Source organism: Mustelus asterias, chromosome 4 (genome assembly GCF_964213995.1).
Source record: "Mustelus asterias chromosome 4, sMusAst1.hap1.1, whole genome shotgun sequence".
NCBI lineage: Eukaryota > Metazoa > Chordata > Chondrichthyes > Carcharhiniformes > Triakidae > Mustelus > Mustelus asterias.
Window position 1 is genome coordinate 78,010,839 of NC_135804.1, and position 13,843 is coordinate 78,024,681.

The window sequence follows — 13,843 nt, forward strand, 5'->3', positions numbered from 1 at the left end:
GGCAATCACATTGAAATGTATAACATTCTGAAAGGAGAACACTGAGAGATTATTTCTGCTGGTCAGGGAATCCAAAACTCCGGGCACAGATGCAGGATAAGGAGTTGATTATTTAAGACTAAGATGAGGAGAAATTATTTCACTCAAAGAACAAAGAACAAAGAAAATTACAGCACAGGAACAGGCCTATCGGCCCTCCAAGCCTGCACCGACCATGCTGCCCGACTGAATTAAAACCCCCTACGCTTCCGGGGACCATATCCCTCCATTCCCATCCTATTCATGTATTTGTCAAGACACTCCTTAACAGTCACTATTGTATCTGCTTCCACTACCTTCCCCGGCAACGAGTTCCAGGCACCCACCACCCTCTCTGTAAAAAGCTTGCCACGTACATCTCCTTTAAACCTTGCCCATCGCACCTTAAACCTATGCCTCCTATTAATTGACTCTTCCACCCTGGGAAAAAGCTTCTGACTATCCAAAGGATAGTGAATGTTTAAAATCCTCGACCCCAGTGAGTTGTGGATGCTCCATTCTTGAACACATTTAAGGCTGGGATAGACAGATTTTTATTCTCTGAGGGAATTAAGGGATATGTGGAGTGGAAGGGAAATGAGAGTTGGAGCCCTAGATCAGCCGTGGTCGTATTGAATGGTGGAGCAATCTCAAGGAACATGTGGTTTACTCTTGCTTCTATTTCTTATATTATTGTTGCATAAATTTTGAGTAGCCTTCAGGGAGTGGCCTGGCTGGAGCTGATGTACTTTATGGCCGCTTAAACAATTGTGCTTAAACAAATTGCTTCCAAATATGGGAGCTTGGTCAGCCTTCCTCTGGGAATTGAACATGATTGGGAGCATAAACAGAGGTCACATGAATCAAGGTGTGAGGAGAGGGAGGAGGAAGAGGAGGTGGTGAGGGTTCTTATCAGGGGATAATATGCACCAGTGGTCTTCAGAGCGTTACTTCAGTGCAGACCATTGCTCAACATATCTTCACCTCACTTAAAGGTTTGTGATTGAAATCTGTAATTACCACAGTCACAATTCCAAACTCAAAACAGAGCATTGCCTGTGGCTGTCAAGGTGGCTATGGCTCTTAACCTATGTGCATTTGGCTCCTTTTGGTCCACTATTCTATATATAAATGTCAGGAAGCAGTGTTTCAGTGTAAGAAAGGGTTAAAACCTCAGTTGGATTCATGCTAAAAAATGGTATTTGCATGTATGGAGGTTTGGATTTAATTTCAAATTGAATTTTGTGTCTGTATTGTGCTTCGAGACTTTACAATATAAAAAGCAAAGAGAGCTTAGAGAAGGACTGAACTGTTGCCGAGTAAAAAGAATCCACCTTTAAGTTAGAAAGTCTCTTGAGTTTAGTTTGAACTAGAGCCAAGGCAGTTAGAGTGAGGGAGTGAGAGATGGCAGCTCTCACAGCTCCACCAGTAACAGAAGCAAAAGCAGAACAATGGAGTAATGGGCAGAAAGTAAGTCCCAGAAATTAAAGACAGGAACCCTAGAAACCAGGGAATGAAATGAAAGGTCCCAGGTAGATTGAAGTCAAAGGTACAAAAGGAACTGGAATTTGAAAGAGTACTGTTTGTTGGAATCCAAGTAAAAGGCAGAGGAAGGATTAACTCTTTCATAGAGGGGGATAGAGTTGTCATGTCATAGGATGGGAAATGGTTTAAAGAGTTGTTCCATTATCTTAATGTGGGAGATATGGCATGAAGTCAGTGGTAACTAGAGAATTGTATGGGGCAGGAATTCCTCAGAGGAGAATAGTTCCACGCCTGGATGAGGGCGTGGAAGGATGGATTAGTAAATTTGCGGATGACACTAAAGTCGGTGGAGTTGTGGACAGTGCGGAGGGAAGTGGCAGGTTACAGAGGGACATAGATAAGCTGCAGAGCTGGGCTGAGAGGTGGCAAATGGAGTTTAAAGCGGAAAAGTGTGAGGTAATTCACTTTGGAAGGAGTAACAGGAATACAGAGTACTGGGCTAATGGTAAGATACTTGGTAGTGTGGATGAACAGAGGGACCTGGGTGTCCATGTGCATAGATCCCTGAAAGTTGGCACCCAGGTTGATAGGGTTGTTAAGAAGGCGTACGGTGCGTTAGCTTTTATTGGTGGAGGGATTGAGTTTCGGAGCCAGGAGGTCATGCTGCAACTGTGCAAAACTCTGGTGTGGCCGCATTTGGAGTATTGCGTACAGTTCTGGTCGCCGTATTATAGTAAAGATGTGGAAGTGTTGGAAAGGGTGCAGAGGAGATTTACCAGGATGTTGCCTGGTATGGTGGGTGTGGTGAACCATAGATGGTTACCACTATGGGTACTTGTACATATGTTACTCTTGTTACTGTTGGGGTTAGGGTTGGGGTGTTCCACCTGTTCGCATTGTTCTGTGGTACACTCCGTTTGGCTCCACCTTCTTACAGGAGTATAAAGGTCACTGCTACTTCCTAGTGGCCCTTAGTCTGGGATAGTATTGTTAAGCAGTATGCTCTATTCTTGTTGTGAATAAAAGCCTTTATTTCCGGGTACGTCCTAGCCTCCCGAGTGAATTAATCGCTCATCAGTGGGAAAATTGTATGAGGAAAGGCTGAGGGGCTTGAAGTTGTTTTCGTTCGAGAGAAGAAGGTTAAGAGGTGACTTAATAGAGGCATACAAGATGATCAGAGGATTAGATAGGGTGGATAGTTTCAGCCTTTTTCCTCGGATGGTGATGGCTAGCACGAGGTGACATAGCTTTAAATTGAGGGGTGAGAGATATAGGACAGATGTTAGAGGTAGATTCTTTACTCAGAGAGTAGTAAGGGAGTGGAATGCCCTGCCTGCAGCAGTAGTGGACTCGTCAACATTAAGAGCATTCAAATGGTTATTGGATAAACATATGGATGATATTGGAATAGTGTAGGTTAGATGGGCTTTAGATTGGTTCCACTGGTCGGCGCAACATCGAGGGCCGAAGGGCCTGTACTGCGCTGTAATGTTCTATGTTCTATGTTCTAAAACACACAGTGTTTTAGTCCCATCTATAGCACACAGTGTCACTCTCTAATAGAAGCGGAACAGAAGAAAACTGAGACATGGAGACTGGCAGGATGTGGGCAAGAAGGGAAAGTGAAGAGCAGAGGGAAAGGAGATCATGATTCCTAACAGAATAGAGCAAAACAATGACAATGAAAAGAAGAGGAAAGGAGTAAATTAAAACTGAAAGGAATGGAGGGGGAAGTGGAAATTGTTGTTTTCTTGTTTCTGAACATTTGTCTATAGGAACGATTCCTGTGAAAAAGTCACTTTTAATCTTGTTTTCTCTGATAAGTATATTCCGACAAGCTTACATGAAAAGTGATCACCATCTTTATTGGTCTGAAATTCCAAGGAATTGCAATTACATTGGATCGTCACTCTTCTCCTTTTAACTTACACTGAAATACAGCTGCACATTTCACACCCAACGTTCCAACTCAGGCATCCTCAGAGAAATTGCAGTGCGGAGGGTTCAGGCTAGTGTAGAGAGTCAGACAAAAGGAAGCCAGGGCCCATTAAAACAGGCAAATATAAAAGTCCCTGTTGTTTTAAGAAGACAGGAGAACTGAACAGTGAGAAGCAGAGAGAAACAGAAACCATCAGGAAGGCAAGAGTTTAACACAGGAAGTAGTAGAGGAGAGGCCCTTGTCTGTGTAGGTTTCCTCCATGTGCTCTGGTCTCCTCCCATAGTCCATATGCAGGTTAGATGGACTGCCCATATTAAATTGTCTATTAGTGTGCATGTTAGGTGGATGAGCACAAGTAAATGTGTGGCGTTATGGAAATAGGGCAGTGGGTGATGGGGTGGGTGGAGTTGGAACAGGGTGGGATTCTTTTTCGGAGGGTCAGTTTTCATTCAAAGGGCCAGATGGCCTTCTTCTGTACTGTAGAGATTCTACGGTTTTTATGGACAACACAGACAGTGTGAATATTGGAATGCTGAACTGTCCTTTTGTTGGAACCAAATAGGAATTATAGCTCCTTATTTTTTATTATAACATGAATAGAATGTGTGTTGATATTGAAATGAAAATCTATCATGTGGATTGTGTAACCACTTCCCTGTGTATTCTGACAAATCACGCAACTCTCAAATTTGTATTAATCTTCATCTCACTTCTTTATTTTCTGGCACCAAAAATTAACTTCAGGTTTGAAGTTTTTAGAGAGATTTTTTAAAAAGTCACATCTTACTTTGCTATAAATCCACCTTTTCCATTTTCTCTCTGTTTTTTCTCTGTTTGTGGAATCATTCTTTCCATCTCTTACTGTTCTTGTTTTGATGCTGATGAAAGGCTGAGCGAAATAGATTTATATTCTCTTGAATTTAGAAGAATGAGAGGTAATCGCATTGAAAAGTACAAAATTCTGAAAGGGGGATTCTGAAAGATTGTTTCCATTGGTCAGTGAATGTAAAACTCGGGGCAAAGTCTCAGGATGAGGGACCAATCATTTAGAACTGAAATGAAAATAAATTTCTTCACTTGAAAGGTTCTGAATCTTTGGAAATCAGTACCTCATTGGGTTAGGAAATTCCATTGTTGAATACATTTATGGATGGAATGAACAGATTTTTGGCTTCTTATGGAATTAAGGGATACGGGTAGTGGGTAGGAAAATGGAGTTAAAGTCCCAGATCAGTCATGGTCCTATTAAATGGCAGAGCAAACATAATGGAGAGTGTGATCTACTAATGCTCTTATTTCTTGTGTTCTTGTTACATAAATTTTGAATCATCTGCAAGAAATGATCTGGCTGGAGCTGGAGTAATTTAATGTCAGTTAAAAGATTGGGCTTAAACAAATTGCGTCTAAACATGGGAAGCTTGGTAGGCCTTCTTCTGGGAGTTGAGCGTGGCTGGGAGAATCTATAAAGGTCACCTGGAGCAGGGCAAGCTGCTCAAAGCAGGAGGAGGAGGGGACAAAGCTCTTATCCAGCAACTATGTCCATTGATGCTCTTCAGGGAGCTACCTCAATGCTTGAGGTACGTTCAATTCACTAAAGATTCATGACTGAAATCTGCCACTACTGCAGTCACAAATCCAACCTCAAAACTGAGCAATAATCACATTGCCTGTAGCTGTCAAGGTGTCTGTGACTCTTAACCTGTGTGCATTTGGCTCCATCCAGGCTGCTGTTTAAGATAAAAGGAACATCTCACAACACTGAGAGGTCTGTGTAAACAGTGAGATAGCATCATCCCATTACCCGTAAAAGATACCATTAAACGTTTGCTCACATTACATGATTTTGGTTTGTGCAGCAGGCCATTGACTGCACACAGGAATTGATGCTGGAACTCCCACTGTTAATGATTTACAATAATGATTTGGACTCAGGAATTAGGTGTAAAGTAGCTGAATAACTATGTATATTGCTGAGGAAAATGTAACAAAATACAGGAAACCGTTAGTAAACTTGCAGAATGGAAATATATTTGGCAAATGAATTAAAATGTACACGAGTGTGAGGTTGTACCTTTTGGAAGGAAGAAAGAGGAAGTCAAATCGTACTTTGAAAATAAAAATCTAAATCAAGCAGGGGGGCATTGGGAGGGAAAGAATATAATTCACAAATTACGCACAGTAGCAGAAGATGAACAAAGATATAAAAATTCAAACCAAGCACTGAGGTACATTTCTAGAAGGATAGAATCAAAACATTATGTTCTCAATCTCTGGTTGGACCACAGAACTGTGTATAGTTCTGGTCACCATATTATTTACATATATCGAGGCACTGAAGAAGTTGCAAAAATATTTACAAAGTTTATTGATCATATATTGAAATGGAAGCTAGAATTGTAAATTAGGAAAGGATGAAGGAAGGTGGGAGAAGGTTCACTTGGAATATAAACATCAGCATTGAGATGTTGAGTGGATAGCCCAAATTTACAAAGGAAACTCTCTGTAATTCTTGTTTGGATGTAAAACCGTGGTGAGAAGTACTGATAGAAACAGAGAAAGTAGATGCAGGAATAGGCCAATGCACCAATGACCCTTCAAGCCAACTCCATCATGCATTTTGATCATGGCGGATCATCAAATTCAATATCCTGATCCCCCCATATCCCATATGAGCGGCGCAATGGAATGGGTGGCACGGTGGCACAATGGTTAGCACTGCTGCCTCATAGCACCAGTGACCAAGATTTATTTAAAGTTTAAAATTCATTTATTAGTGTCACAGTAAGGCTTACATTAACACTGCAATGAAGTTACTGTAAACCCGGTTTGGGCCACTGTCTGCGTGGAGTCTGCACGTTCTGCCTGTGTCGGTGTGGGCTTCCTCCGGGTGCTCTGGTTTCCTTCCATAGCCTGAAAGACGTGCTGGTTAGGTGCATTGGCCATGCTAAATTCTCCTTCAGTGTATCTGAACAGTCACTGGAGAGTGGCAACTAGGGAATTTTCACAGTAACTTCATTGTAGTGTTAATGTAAGCCGACTTGTGACACGAATGAATAATAATATTAAATAACATCTCTTGACCCCTTTAGCCCCAAGAGCTATATCTAATCTCTTCTTGAAATCACACAATGTTTTGGCCTCAACTACTTTCTGTGGGAATGAATTCCACAGATTCACCACTCTCTGGGTGAAGAAATTTCTCATCACCTCAGTCCTAAATGGTTTACCCCTATCTTCAAACTATGACCCCTCGTTCTGGGCACCCCCACTCTTGGGAACATTATTTCTGAAACCACACTGTTTAATGCTGTTAGCATTTTATAAGCTTCCATGGAATCTCCTCTCCCTCTTTTAAACTCCAATGAGCACAACCCAAAGTGATTTAGTCTGTCCTCATATGACAGATCTTCCATTCAAGGAATCAGCCTGGTAAACCTTTGCTGCACTCCCTCTACAGCAAGGGCATCCTTCCTTAGATAAGGAGACAAAAACTGCACATAGTACTCCAGGTGTAGCCTCACTAACACCCTATACAATTGCAGTAAAAAACATTTTTATACCTATATTCAAAACCTCTGCATACCATTTGCCTTCTTTGCTGCCTGTTGTACCTGCATGCTTACTTTTAGCAACTGCTGCACAAAGATACCAGGGACCAACTGAATATCCACCTCTCTCAACTTACACCCATTCAAAAAAGAATCTCTATTCCTAATATTTCTACCAAAGTCGATAACCTCATGTTTATTCACATTATACTGCATCTGCCATGCATATCACTCAGCCTGTCCAAATCATGCTGAAGCATCTCTGCACCCTCCTCATAGCTCACACTCCCATCCAGCTTTGTATCATCTGAAAATTTGGAGATAATACATTCAGTTCCCTCTTCCAAATCATTAATATGTAATGTGAATAGTTGGGGTCCGAGCACAGATCCCTGCGGAACTCCACTCGTACTGCCAAGCAGAAAAATACCCATTTATGCCAAATCTTTGCTTCCTATCTGCTAACCAGCATTCTATCCATCTCAAGACATTGTTTGGAATCCCATCTGCTTTAACTTTACATAGTAGTCTGTTACGTGTGCCCTTGTCAAAATCCTCCCTTTTTGAATAGCTACCCTCCAATTTGTAGTAACCAGACCAGAGTCCAAAGAATTTTGGAAAATGACCACCAATAGATCTACTATTTCTAGGGCCACTTCCTTAAGTACATTGGAATGAAGTTTATCAGGCCCTGGAGATTTATTCATCTTCAATCCCATCAATTTTCCCAAAAACCATTTCTCTATTAATACTTACTTCCTTCAGCTCGTCACTAAAACTTGTTGCTCTCAGAACTTCGGGCACATTGTTCATATCTTCCTTTGTGACAACTGAAGCAAAGTACAAATTTAATTCCTTAGCCATTTCTTTATTTCCCATTATGAATTCTCCTATTTCTGACTGTAAGGAACCTACATTCATTTTTGTCAATCTTTTTCCCTTTACATACCTGTAGAAACTTTTACAGTCAGTTTTTATGTTCCCCACTAACTTACTTTCATTCTTTTAAACAATCCCTTAGTCCTCTTTTGCTGAATTTTGAACTCAGGTCTATTGCTTTTTCTTGCTGTTTTTTACCTCTGGTTCTTGATTTCCCCTGCTCTGAATCCTTACATTGGTTCCCATCCCCCTGCCATAATATGTTCTTTCCTCCCCAACCACTCCAGCAAGTGTCCCCCCATCCCTCCATCCCACACCCGAAGGACATCAGTCCTGATCCTGCCCAGGTGTAACCCGTCCAGTTTGTACAGGTCCCATCTCCCCCAGAGCCGGTCTCAATGTCCCAGGAATCTGAAACCCTCCCCATATTCATCCGGCATATCTTGCTGTTTCTACTCTGACCAGCACGTGGGACTGGTAGTAATCCTGAGATGACTAGCTTTGAGGTCCTACTTAGCTTGTTTCCTAGCTTCCTATATTTTGCTTTTAGGACTTCATTCCTTTTTTAACCTATGTCATTTGTATCAATGTGTACCACAACCACTGGCTGTTCACCCTCCCCCTTCAAATGCCCTGCAGCTGCTCTGAGACATCGTTGATCTTTGCACCAGGGCGGCATCATACCATCCTAGAGTCTCATTTATGGCACAGAAATGCTGATCTATCCCTCTTACAGTAGAATGCCCTGTAACTATTGCATTCTCACAATTTTTATGCCTCCCTTCTGCAACAGAACCAACCATGGCACAATGAATTTGGCTGTTGCTGTTTTGCCCTGAGAGGTCCTTCACCTCAACAGTATCCATAACAGCATATCTGTTATGCAGGGGAATAGACACAGGAGATTCTGCACTGCCTGCCCAGGCCTCTTGCTCTGTTTGGTGGTCACCCGTTCCCTTCCTGCCTATGGAGACTGAACTTGCAGTGTGACCACGTCATGGCATGGTAGCACAGTGGTTAGCACTGCTGCTTCACAGCGCCAGGGACCCGGGTTCAATTCCCGGCTCGTGTCAGTATCTGTATAGAGTTTGCACGTTCTCCCTGTGTCTGCGTGTGTTTCCTTCGGGTGTTCAGTTTCCTCCCACATTCTGAAAGACCTGCTGGTTAGGTGCATTGACCTAAATAGGTGCCGGAGTGTGGCGACTACGGGAATTTCGCAGTAACTTCATTGCAGTGTAAGATTACAATTCTCATCTGAGATGGTTTCCTGCGTCATAGCCAAATTTAAACAATTAACCAAATTTTGTGTATCAGAATAGATTGCAAGAGTCAGGTCGTCAAAGTTTCGGTAGGGGAACATGTGGCAAATAGTGACCACAACTCTGTTAACTTTAGGATAGTAATGGACAAGGATGAGTGCTGTCCTACGGGCAGGGTGCTAAATTGGGGGAAGGCTGACTATAGCCGGATTAGGCAGGAATTGGTGGATGTTGATTGGGAGAGGATGTTCGAGGGTAAGTCCGCGTCTGGCATGTGGGAGTCTTTTAAGGAACTATTGATAAGGCTGCAGGATAGGCATGTGCCTGTAAAAAGGAAAGATAGGAAAGGTAGGATTCGAGAGCCGTGGATAACCAGGGAAATTGAGGATCTGATTAAAATGAAAAGGGAGGCGTACGTTAAGTCCAGGCAACTGAAAACAGATGGAGCTCTGGAGGAATACAGAGAGAGTAGGAAAGATCTCAAACGGGGAGTTAGAAGGGCAAAAAGAGGGCACGAGATGTTCTTGGCAGGCAGGATTAAGGAGAATCCTAAGGCATTCTATTCATACGTTAGGAACAAAAGAGTTGTCAGGGAGAAAATCGGACCTCTTAGGGACAAAGGAGGGGAATTATGCTTAGAACCCAAGGGAATAGGGGAGATCCTAAATGAATACTTTGCATCGGTATTCACGAAGGAGAGGGGCGTGTTAACCGGGAGTGTCTCGGAGGGAGGTGTTGACCCGTTAGAGAAAATCTCCATTACGAGAGAGGAAGTGTTAGGTTTTTTAGGGAACATTAAAACTGACAAAGCCCCAGGGCCTGATGGCATCTATCCTCGACTGCTCAGGGAGACGAGAGAGGAAATTGCTGGGCCTCTGACAGAAATCTTTGTCGCTTCTTTGGACACGGGTGAGGTCCCTGAGGATTGGAGGATAGCGAATGTGGTCCTGTTGTTTAAGAAGGGTAGCAGGGATAACCCAGGAAATTATAGGCCGGTGAGCTTGACGTCCGTGGTAGGGAAGTTGTTGGAGAGGATTCTTAGAGACAGGATGTATGTGCATTTAGAACGGAACAATCTCATTAGTGACAGACAGCATGGTTTTGTAAGAGGGAGGTCGTGCCTTACAAATTTGGTGGAGTTTTTTGAGGAAGTGACAAAAACGGTTGATGAAGGAAGGGCCGTGGATGTCGTCTATATGGATTTCAGTAAGGCATTTGACAAAGTCCCACATGGCAGATTGGTTAAGAAGGTTAAGGCTCATGGGATACAAGGAGAAGTGGCTAGATGGGTGGAGAACTGGCTTGGCCATAGGAGACAGAGGGTAGTGGTCGAAGGGTCTTTTTCCGGCTGGAGGTCTGTGACCAGTGGTGTTCCGCAGGGCTCTGGACTGGGACCTCTGCTATTTGTGATATATATAAATGATTTGGAAGAAGGTGTAACTGGTGTAATCAGCAAGTTTGCGGATGACACAAAGATGGCTGGAATTGCGGATAGCGAAGAGCATTGTCGGGCAATACAGCAGAATATAGATAGGCTGGAAAATTGGGCGGAGAGGTGGCAGATGGAATTTAATCCGGATAAATGCGAAGTGATGCATTTTGGAAGAAATAATGTAGGGAGGAGTTATGCAATAAATGGCAGAGTCATCAGGAGTATAGAAACACAGAGGGACCTAGGTGTGCAAGTCCACAAATCCTTGAAGGTGGCAACACAGGTGGAGAAGGTGGTGAAGAAGGCATATGGTATGCTTGCCTTTATAGGAAGGGGTATAGAGTATAAAAGCTGGAGTCTGATGATGCAGCTGTATAGAACGCTGGTTAGGCCGCATTTGGAGTACTGCGTCCAGTTCTGGTCGCCGCACTACCAGAAGGACGTGGAGGCATTGGAGAGAGTGCAGAGAAGGTTTACCAGGATGTTGCCTGGTATGGAGGGTCTTAGCTATGAGGAGAGATTGGGTAGACTGGGGTTGTTCTCCTTGGAAAGACGGAGAATGAGGGGAGATCTAATAGAGGTATACAAGATTATGAAGGGTATAGATAGGGTGAACAGTGGGAAGCTTTTTCCCAGGTCGGAGGTGACGATCACGAGGGGTCACGGGCTCAAGCTGAGAGGGGCGAAGTATAACTCAGACATCAGAGGGACGTTTTTTACACAGAGGGTGGTGGGAGCCTGGAATGCGCTGCCAAGTAGGGTGGTGGAGGCAGGCACGCTGACATCGTTTAAGACTTACCTGGATGGTCACATGAGCAGCCTGGGAATGGAGGGATACAAACGATTGGTCTAGTTGGACCAAGGAGCGGCACAGGCTTGGAGGGCCGAAGGCCTGTTTCCTGTGCTGGACTGTTCTTTGTTCTTTGTTCTTTGAAGGGGGGGAGGTTTAACACAGATATCAGAAGGACATATTTCACACAGAGGGTCGTGGGGGCCTGGAATGTGTTGCCGGGCAAGGTGGTGGAGGCGGACACACTGGGAACGTTTAAGACTTATCTAGACAGCTATATGACCGGAGTGGGAATGGAGGGATACAAAAGAGTGGTCTAGTTTGGACCAGGGAGCGGCGCGGGCTAATTGTTCCTTGTTTCTCGTTTCAAGGCTTCATTCTATGATCATCTTGCTGGTGCCAGTACAGAGCGAGACTGCGGATAGTTGGGAACCTGTCTCGGGGGCAGGGAATTCATATGGTGTTCATGGAAGTGGAAATGACTAGGGTTGGGAAGCATTTTCCGATCAGGGCCATTGTGATCTCCTGGACTCGTTTCGATCGCCTCAGGGGGTCGGAGAGGAATTTCCCAGATTTTTTTTTTCCCCATATTGGCCCTGGGGTTTTTCACTCTGGGTTTTCGCCTCTCCCTGGGGATCACATGGTCTGGAATGGGGGGGTGGGGGTGAGTTAATAGGTTGTAATGAACAAAGCATCGTAGCTGTGAGGGACAGCTCGGTGGATAGGATATTGGTATGTAGATAGGCTGGAAAATTGGGCGGGGATCCTGGATTCAGGATTCAATCCTGGACCGGGGAGCGGCGTGGGCTTGGAGGGCCGAAGGGCCTGTTCCTGTGCTGTATTGTTCTTTGTTCTTTGGGGGGAGACGATGGGCAGCAGTGAGGCCACCGATGTTTCTGTCGGGGGTATGTGGGGGCCAGCGATGAGGCCAGCGATGTCTGTGGGATCTGGATGGCAGTGATCCGGATGCTGGGAAGTCTTTTCTGCGATCTCCCAGCGATGTGCACATGCGCGGGTTCCTGCTCATCCTGCCGATTTCAGGCTCTTTGGCACAAATTGCACCCCTTCCCCCCCCCCGCCCCCCCTCCCCCCCCACCGAAACGTTTAATGATATTCACGACTGGGCCCTCTGCAGTGCACAGAGTGCGGAGATTCATGTGAGAAGCTGAACTGAGAAAACAGTCAGGATTTAGAACAGTTCTCCCACCAATTCAGCATTTTCAGAAGAATCACGGCCCTTGTCTTTGAAGCCACTCATGAAACAGAATATGAAGAAACTGACAGTGATGAGGACAAGGACTATGAAGTCATTGTTTTGGTCACTGAAAATTTGAGCCCAATAATGAGTTTGCTGATGATAGACTATTTTAAATATGCAGTGTTGGATAGTGGATGTACGTCAGCTGTCTGTGGCAAAGATTGACTAAATTGCTATTTAGGGTCCCTTGACCAGAAATGTCAGCAGGAGGGCCGCAATGGGATTTGTGGCAGACGTTCAGCCAGTTGTGACTATCCTGGGCCATTTGTTTTATGGCGTAACCATCCTCGAGTCAGGAAACAGCAAGAGATTAATTACCATATGGAAATTGACATTTCAATATCATTAGCTTCTGGCACTGTGTCATCAGGGCTCATTAATGTCTTACAACCCACTTGGAGATGTTGCCACAAGTGAGGATTAAAGCTTGTCCCCAGAAACGAGGACCAGGCGTCATGGCCTCGTTGGTGGGAGCAGAGGCCACTGAGGGGAGGTAGGGGATCAGGGGGGCTGCAACCTTTGGCAGTGCCAGAATGGCACACTGGCACTGCCCACCGGGCACTCTGGCTCTGCCCACTGGACACTGGACAGGGCTAATGGGGCGGAGGCTGAGGAGGCGGGACATTCTGTGGCGAGCCAGTTGGTGCTGGTGGTGAGGGAGAACTGCTCCCACTCTGCACAGCAATCGGTGGGAGGGAAGTGGGGCGATCAGGGCTGGCCATGGGGGGAGGGGTCAGGCTGGCCATGGGGAGGGGAAAGATCGGGGATATGGAGGTTTGGGAAGCCATCAGGTGACCAGCAATCGGGAAGCTGGCAATGGGGGGGGTGCGCAGTGCACATTTGTCGATCACCCCACTGAGAATTCGGTGCATGCTCAATGGTCCACTCAGTATGTGGGATTAGGCCACACCCAACCTACCACCATGAATCCCCCAGAGATTCTGTGAAGCACAGAGTGCCAGAAATTCATCTTAGTGCATCCAAAAAATGGGCAGGAAAATCTCGCATTTACCCACCCATTGAGCACTTAGTTTTTTTGGGAAAATCTCTACCATTGTCTTTTCCCTTTTTCCCTCTCACAAGCTCATTCTTGAAGGGATTGAACCAGCTTGACTCCATTTTTTTTCTCAACATTCTTATCAACCCCTAGGCTGGTACAAAGCGATATATTTACTACCTCTAATGAACACAAAAGGTGCCTCCCTCTCACGCAGTTCATGGCCAGTTCTCCTGCA